The 8,192-nt window shown below is 41.0% G+C and overlaps 1 pseudogene; it reads left to right on the top strand.

The window, feature by feature from the left end:
• The first annotated feature begins 6,863 nt into the window (after window positions 1-6,863).
• LOC130863763 (cysteine-rich protein 2-like) lies at window positions 6,864-7,553 on the top strand (annotated as a pseudogene).
• Window positions 7,554-8,192: the final 639 nt, after the last annotated feature.

Here is an 8,192-nt window from a genome sequence, read left to right as displayed (position 1 = left end):
CCACAAATCCAGCCTTACAGAAAATAATAGAAAGAAAATCACAAACCAAGGAATCCAACAACGACCACAATAACTCAGACATCTAGAGACCCTTCACCAGCACAACTCAAAGAAGGAAAACACACAAACTCTACTACTAAAAAAGTGACCAGAGTTAACAAACACTTAATGTCACTTAATGTCAATGGTCTCAACTCAACTATAAAAAGGCACAGGCTAAGAGACTGGATACGAAAACAGGATCCAACATTCTGCTGTTTACAAGGAACACATCTCAACCACAAAGACAGGCAACTATTCAGAGTAAAGGGCTGGGAAAAGGATTATCAAGCAAATGGACCTAAGAAACAAGCAAGATTGGCCATACTAATTTCTAACAAAGTTGACTTCAAACTTAAATCAATCAGAAGAGATGGGGAGGGACATTTTCTACTCATAACAGGAATAATTCATCAGGATGAAGTCTCAGTCCTGAATATCTATGCCCCTAATATAAAACCACCCATGTACGTAAAAGAAACATTACTAAAACTCAAGGCAGCCATCAAACCGCACACATTAATAGTAGGAGACTTTAGCACCCCTCTCTCACCATTGGACAGGTCAATCAGACAGAAACCTAACAGAGAAATAAGAGAATTAATGGAGGTAATGGATCAAATAGACTTAACAGACATCTATAGAACATTCCATCCAAATAGGAAAGAATATACCTTCTTCTCTGCAGCTCATGGAACTTCTCAAAAATTGACCACATACTCAGTAACAAAGCAAACCTCTACAGTTACAAAAAAATATTAGTAACCACTTGTGTCTTATCAGATCACCATGGATTAAAGTTAGAATTCAACAACAATGCTACCCCCAGAAAGTCAACAAACTCATGGAAACTGAACAGTCAACTACTGAACCACACCTGGGTCAAGGAAGAAATTAAGAAAGAAATTAAAGTCTTCCTTGAATTCAATGAAAATAAAGAAACAACATATTCAAACTTATGGGACACTATGAAAGCAGTCCTAAGAGGAAAGTTTATAGCACTAAGTGCCCAGTTAAAGAAAACAGAGAAAGCGCACGTTGGAGACTTAACAGCTCACCTGAAACCTCTAGAAAAAAAAAGAAGCAGACTCACCTAGGAGGAGTAGAAGACTGGAAATAATCAAACTGAGGGCTGAAATTAAGAAAATAAAAACACAGAAAACAATCCAAAGAATTAATGAAACAAAAAGCTGGTTCCTGGAGAAAATCAACAAGATTGATAAACCCCTAGCCAAACTAATCAAATGGCAGAGAGAGAATATGCAAATTAATAATATCAGAAATGAAAAGGGGGACATAACCGCAGACACAGAGGAAATTCAGTGAATCATAAGATCTTACTACAAAGACCTATATGCCACAAAACTGGAAAATGTAAAAGAAATGGACACTTTTTTTTTTAGATAAATACCATATACCAAAGTTAAACCAGGACCAGGTGAACAATCTAAATAGACCAGTTAGTCGTGAAAAATTAGAAGCTGTTATCAAACACCTCCCTACCAAAAAAAGCCAAGGACCAGATGGTTTCACTGCGGAATTCTACCAGAACTTCCAAGAAGACCTAATACCTATATTCCTTAATGTATTTCACAATATAGAATCAGAAGAGTCATTGCCAAATTCCTTCTATGAAGCTACAGTTAGTCTGATACCAAAACCACACAGAGACTCAACAAAGAAAGAGAATTACAGGCCAATCTCACTCATGAACATCGATGCAAAAATCATCAACAAAATACTGGCAAACCGAATCCAAGAACACATTAGAAAAATTATCCATTATGATCAAGTAGGCTTCATTCCAGAGATGCAGGGCTGGTTCAACATACGCAAATCTATCAATGTAATCCATCATATAAATAAACTGAAAGAAAAAAAACCATATGATCATTTCATTAGATGCTGAAAAAGCATTCAACAAAATTCAACATCCCTTTAAGATAAAGGTCTTGGAGAGATTAGGGATACAATGGTCATACCTTAATATAATAAAAGCTATTTATAGCAAGCTGACAGCTAACATCAAATTAAACGGAGAGAAACTCAAAGCCATCCCACTAAAATCAGGAACACGACAAGGCTGTCCACTCTCTCCAAACCTCTTCAATATAGTGCTTGAAGTTTTAGCAATAGCAATAAGACAACATAAAGGGATCAAGGGGATTCCAATTGGAAAGGAAGAAGTTAAACTTTTGTTATTTGCATATGATATGATAGTGTACATAAGCGACCCCAAAAACTCCACTAAAGAACTCGTACAGCTGATAAACACCTTTAGTAGCGTGGCGGGATACAAGATCAACTCCAAAAAATCAGTCGCCCTCTTATACACAAAGGATATGGAAGCAGAGAGGGAAATCAAAGAATCATCACCTTTCACGATAGCCACAAACAGCATAAAATATCTTGGGGTAACTCTAACCAAGGAAGTGAAAGAACTATTTGACAAGAACTTTAAGGCATTGAAGGAAGAAATTGAAGAGGATACCAGAAAATGGAAGGATCTCCCTTGCTCTTGGATTGGGAGGATCAACATAGTAAAAATGGCAATTCTACCAAAGGCATTTTATAGATTCAATGCAATCCCCATCAAGGTCCCATCAAAATTCTTCACAGATCTTGAGAGGACAATAACCAACTTTATATGGAAAAACAGAAAACCCAGGATAGCCAAAATAATCTTATACAATAAAGGAACTTCTGGAGGCGTTACCATCCCTGACTTCAAACTCTATTACAGAGCTACAGTAATGAAAACAGCATGGTACTGGCATAAAAACAGAGAAGTTGACCAATGGAATAGTATAGAAGACCCGGATTTTAACCCACAAACCTATGAACACCTCATTTTCAAAAAAGGAGCTAAAAATATACAATGGAAGAAAGAAAGCATCTTCAACAAATGGTGCTGGCACAATTGGATGTCAACCTGTAGAAGAATGAAAATAGACCCATATCTATCACCATGCACAAAACTCAAGTCCAAATGGATCAAAGACCTCAATATCAACCTGAACACATTGAACCTGATAGAAGAGAAAGTAGGAAGTACCCTACAACATATGGGAACAGGAGATCGCTTCCTATGTATAACCCCAGCAGCACAGACATTAAGGGCAACATTGAATAAATGGGACCTCCTGAAACTGAGAAGCTTCTGTAAAGCAAAGGACACTGTCACTAAGACAAAAAGGCATCCTACTGACTGAGAGAAGATCTTCACCAACCCCACAACAGACAAAGGTCTGATCTCCAAAATATATAAAGAACTCAAGAAACTAGACCGTAAAAGGCTAATCAACCCAATTATAAAATGGGGCACTGATCTGAACAGAGAATTATCAACAGAAGGAGTTCAAATGGCCAAAAGACACTTAAGGTCATGTTCAACCTCCTTAGTGATCAGGGAAATGCAAATCAAAACAACTTTGAAATATTGCCTTACACCTGTCAGAATGGCTAAAATCAAAAACACCAATGATAGTCTTTGCTGGAGACGTTGTGGAGGAAGGGGTACACTCATCATTGCTGGTGGGAATGCAAACTTGTTCAACCACTTTGGAAATCAGTGTGGCAGTTTCTCAGGAAATTCGGGATCAACCTACCCCAGGACCCAGCAATACCACTCGGGAATATACCCAAGAGATGCCCTATCATATTACAGAACCATTTGTTCAACTATCTTCATAGCAGCATTATTTGTAATAGCCACAACCTGGAAGCAACCTAGATGTCCTTCAATGGAAGAATGGATGAAGAAAGTGTAATATATACACATTAGAATACTACTCAGCAGTAAAAAACAATGACTTCTCGAATTTTGCATGCAAATGGATAAAAATAGAAAACACTATCCTGAGTGAGGTAATCCAGAATCAAAAAGATGAACATGGGATGTATTCACTCATAATTGGTTTCTAGCCATAAATAAAGGTCATTGAGTCTATAATTTGTGATCCTAAAGAAGCTAAATGAGAAGGTGAATCCAAAGAAAAACATATAGTTATCCTCCTGGATATGGGAAGTAGACGAGATTGCCGGTCAAAAAATTGGGATCTTGGGGGTGGGGCGGGATGGGGCTAGGGGAGATGGGGAGAGCAAAGTGAGAAGGGGAGGATGGGGGGATCTTGGGGAAATGTGATGATTCGGATAAAGGAAGGGCAGATAGGGGAGCAGGGAAGCACATATCTTAATTAAGGAAGCCGTCTTAAGGTTGGCAAGAGACTTGAACCTAGAGGGCTCCCAGGTGCCCAGGGCGATGTCCCCAGTTAGTTCCTTGGGCAGCTGAGGATAGGGAACCTGAAATGGCCCTATCATATAGCCATACTGATGAATATCTTGCATATCACCATAGAACCTTCATCTGGTGTTGGATGGAGATGGAGACAGAGTCCCACATTGGAGCACTGGAACGAGCTCCCAAGGTCCCAATGAGGAGCAGAAGGAGGGAGAAAATGAGCAAGGAAGTCAGGACCGTGAGGGGTGCACCTACCCACTGATACAGTGGAGCTGATCTATTGGGAGCTCACCAAGACCAGCTGGTTTGTGACTGAGAAAGAATGGAATAAAACCGGACTCTGTGAACATCGCGGACAATGAGGGCTGGTGAGAAGCCAAGGACAATGGCACTGGGTTTTGCTCCTACTTCATGTTCTGGCCTTGTGGGAGCCTAGCCAGTTTAGATGCTCACCTTCCTAGACCTGGATGGAGCGGGGAGGACCTTGGACTTTCCACAGGGCAGGGAACCCTGACTGCTCTTTGGACTGGAGATGGAGGGGGAGAGGAGTGGGGGGAGGGAGAGAGGAGAGGGAGGACGGGGAGGGAAATGGGAGGCTTGGAGGTGGCGGAAATTCTCTTTTCAATAAAAAAAAAGAAAAAAAATGAAAATACAAGAAACATAAAATGACTGATAAAATTATAATTCAAAATAAGAATGTAATATATATCTTACTGATATATTACATATTTCTAAATTTTTTTACTAAGTATTCCGAATTAATAAATTTGACTCTAGGGTGTGGTATAGCATCTTCCTTCAAGATTAAAACCTTTCATATTGGAAGGAAACTTGTTAAGATACAAGATATCAGAAAGGAGATAAAACAACAAGATGTTCTAAGGGAAGGAAGGACTGTTCACCATGCAGGTGGGCTTCTTAAGCTTAGGCAGGAAGTCCCTGAAACTGAGCAGACATACTATGCCCCTCCCCTCCAAACATAAATAAATTGCAAGGACTGATTTATAACTTTTAAAAAGTCTTAGGTCTTTGCTTTAAAATTTTACTTTATAGAAGTCTTTATGTTTTTTTTTTGTTATTTTATTGATACCACCAAGAGTGTTAGTCACAGTATTCATTGAATTTGTGGTATATTTATTGGATGAGCTTCTCATGTTCTTTTCCTGTAACTCAGCCCAGCTTTTTATATACAGTATGACAGCTCAGTATAGATTTGGCGGTTATGCATTTGAAATCACTAATGGAGCTTGAAGAAAAGATTTCTTCTCCCAATGTGGAGGTTTGAAAGAAAATAGCTTCTATGATGAGTGGCACTATTAGGAGGTGTGGCTTTCTTTGTTGGAAGACGTGTGCCACTGTGGAGGTGGGCTTTGAGGTCTCCTATGCTCAAGGTACGCTCAGTGTGACACACAATTGCTTATGTGGCCTGTGGATCAAGACATAGAACTCTCAATGCGTTCTCTAGCACAGTGTCTGCCTGCATGCTGCCATGCTACTCACCATGACTATAACTGTAAGTCAACCCCAATGAAACAAATGAAATGTTTTCCTTTATAAGAGTTTCTGCGGTCATGGTGTTTCTTCACAGCAATAGAAACCTCAAATAAGACACCTATCAATGATTTGTGGGGCATTTGTACTCTGGAGGACTCAGGGCTATAATTTAGAGCTTTGGACTTGCTGAGGTGACTTTTTATTTAGTTCAAACAATCTTTTGAATACTCCATCAAGGAAGCTCCCAGCATGTGTGTTTTATCCTTTGAAGTTGCTCACTTCATTTGGAAAGGCATGCTTGGGCTTCCTGGTTACTCTGAGGTAGTTCACCCCAATGTTTTCTTCTGCCCTTTTCCTGGTTAACCATAACGTTTGACACTTAAATGCAGCAAAATAAAACATTTAGGAGAAATTAAATTCTATAGTTATATACCCTGATTCTTTATCAGCTAGTTGTGTCATATGATTTTGGGTATTTTTTTTGTCTTATTGTGTCTTACTACCTTAACTGTAAATGAAAGTATAATAATATAAACTTATAAGGTCATTTAAGTAACTATAAAATGTAGTAATACATGCAAAACACTCGGAAGAGGAAAGGAAAAAGAGAGAGGTTGTTTTAAAGAGTAGCTGTAGAGTGAGTGGTTTCCTTTTCTATTTCAGACTTTTTGCACCCACCCACACTCTGGCTTGCTCCTGTTCTAAAGCGTTTGTAAAACATTTGCGTTTTGGTTGAGAAGTAAGTTTGAACATTTCCCTCTAGTCTGTTTGGACTGACAACCTCCAGCCCTGTTGCTAAGCAGCATTGTGGGTGCTCAGAAGAGAGCAGGTGATTCTCAAATGGCTCTACTTCTTTTAGGATCTCAAGTCTCTTCTCTTATTCCTCTGATCCCTCTCTTGGGCATCTTCTCAGTAACCTAGTTTGCTTTCCTGCTTTTATATATATATATATATATATATATATATATATATATATATATATATATATATATATATATATCATGACTAACAGATCTCATTTAGTAGAATTGTTTTATCTGACTACTCAAAAAAGGGGTTTTAAGAAAAATGTCCTTGAGTTCGGGTGGAGGGCGCGGACCTACCGGGCATAGGGACCATGGCCTCCAAGTGTCCCAAGTGTGACAAGACCGTGTACTTCGCCGAGAAGGTGAGCTCCCTGGGCAAGGACTGGCACAAGTTCTGTCTCAAATGTGAGCGCTGCAACAAGACACTGACCCCGGGGGGCCACGCTGAGCATGATGGGAAGCCCTTCTGCCACAAGCCCTGCTATGCCACACTGTTTGGACCCAAAGGCGTGAATATAGGGGGCGCTGGTTCCTACATCTATGAGAAGCCCCTGGCTGAGGGCCCTCAGGTCACTGGCCCCATCGAGGTCCCTGTGGTGCGAACAGAGGAGAGGCAGACCAGCGGACCCCCCAAAGGTCCCAGCAAAGCCTCTAGTGTCACTACATTCACGGGGGAACCTAACATGTGTCCTCGGTGCAACAAGAGGGTGTACTTTGCTGAGAAGGTGACCTCTCTGGGCAAGGATTGGCACCGGCCCTGCTTGCGCTGTGAGCGCTGCTACAAGACGCTGACTCCCGCGGGCATGCTGAGCATGACGGCCAGCCCTACTGCCACAAGCCTTGCTATGGAATTCTCTTTGGACCCAAGGGAGTGAATACCGGTGCTGTGGGCAGCTATATCTATGGCAAGGACCCTTAAGGCACAGTTCAGCCTTAGATCTGCAGATGCTGTCCTCAGGGTCCTTTACTTGACCCTGAGGGAAAGTGACCTGCTAACTAGTCCTGCCTCCGTGTGTCTTGCCTGCAAACCCCAGGGCCTAAGTGGTGGAGGAGGAAGCCTCCTGGGTAGTCTTCAGAATAGCCCAGAATTTCAACCCTATTTCTTTGTGTGTTACCTCGGCATGTCCTATGCTCCCCACTGTCCCCTTTGTGTCTGTGCGCCTCCATAGTCCATGTGTCCTGTGCCCCTGTGCCCAGCATTCTTTCTGTCCATGTCCCCATGTCCCTGATAGCCCTCCGAGGTGGCTATCCTATGCTATCCCTATGCCCACACCTGCCCACCAGTATTATTTATGCTCTGCTTGCCGGTGATGGCATGAGCTCACAGCATTCCCGGGGTGTCAGCACTCCTGCAAGGAGCCCGCTGCTGGTTCCCACACTATTCCCTACCTACCCCTCACGTGGTTCACAGCTATGGAGAGCTTTGCTGTCAATAAATGGTTTGGTTTGAGGATTGAAAAAAAAAAAGAAAAGAAAAATGTCCTTATCCAGTATTCTCATAACATTCCTTGATGCTAAAAACTTCAGCAAGATTTGCAATTTCTTGTTTTAGAAGCATAGCATAATCAATTTTGCTTATTTGTATTTTCTAACTTTCTATAATACATATAGAT

This window comes from Chionomys nivalis, chromosome 21 (genome assembly GCF_950005125.1).
Source record: "Chionomys nivalis chromosome 21, mChiNiv1.1, whole genome shotgun sequence".
Classification (NCBI taxonomy): Eukaryota; Metazoa; Chordata; class Mammalia; order Rodentia; family Cricetidae; genus Chionomys; species Chionomys nivalis.
This window is presented reverse-complemented; position numbering and strand designations above follow the sequence as displayed.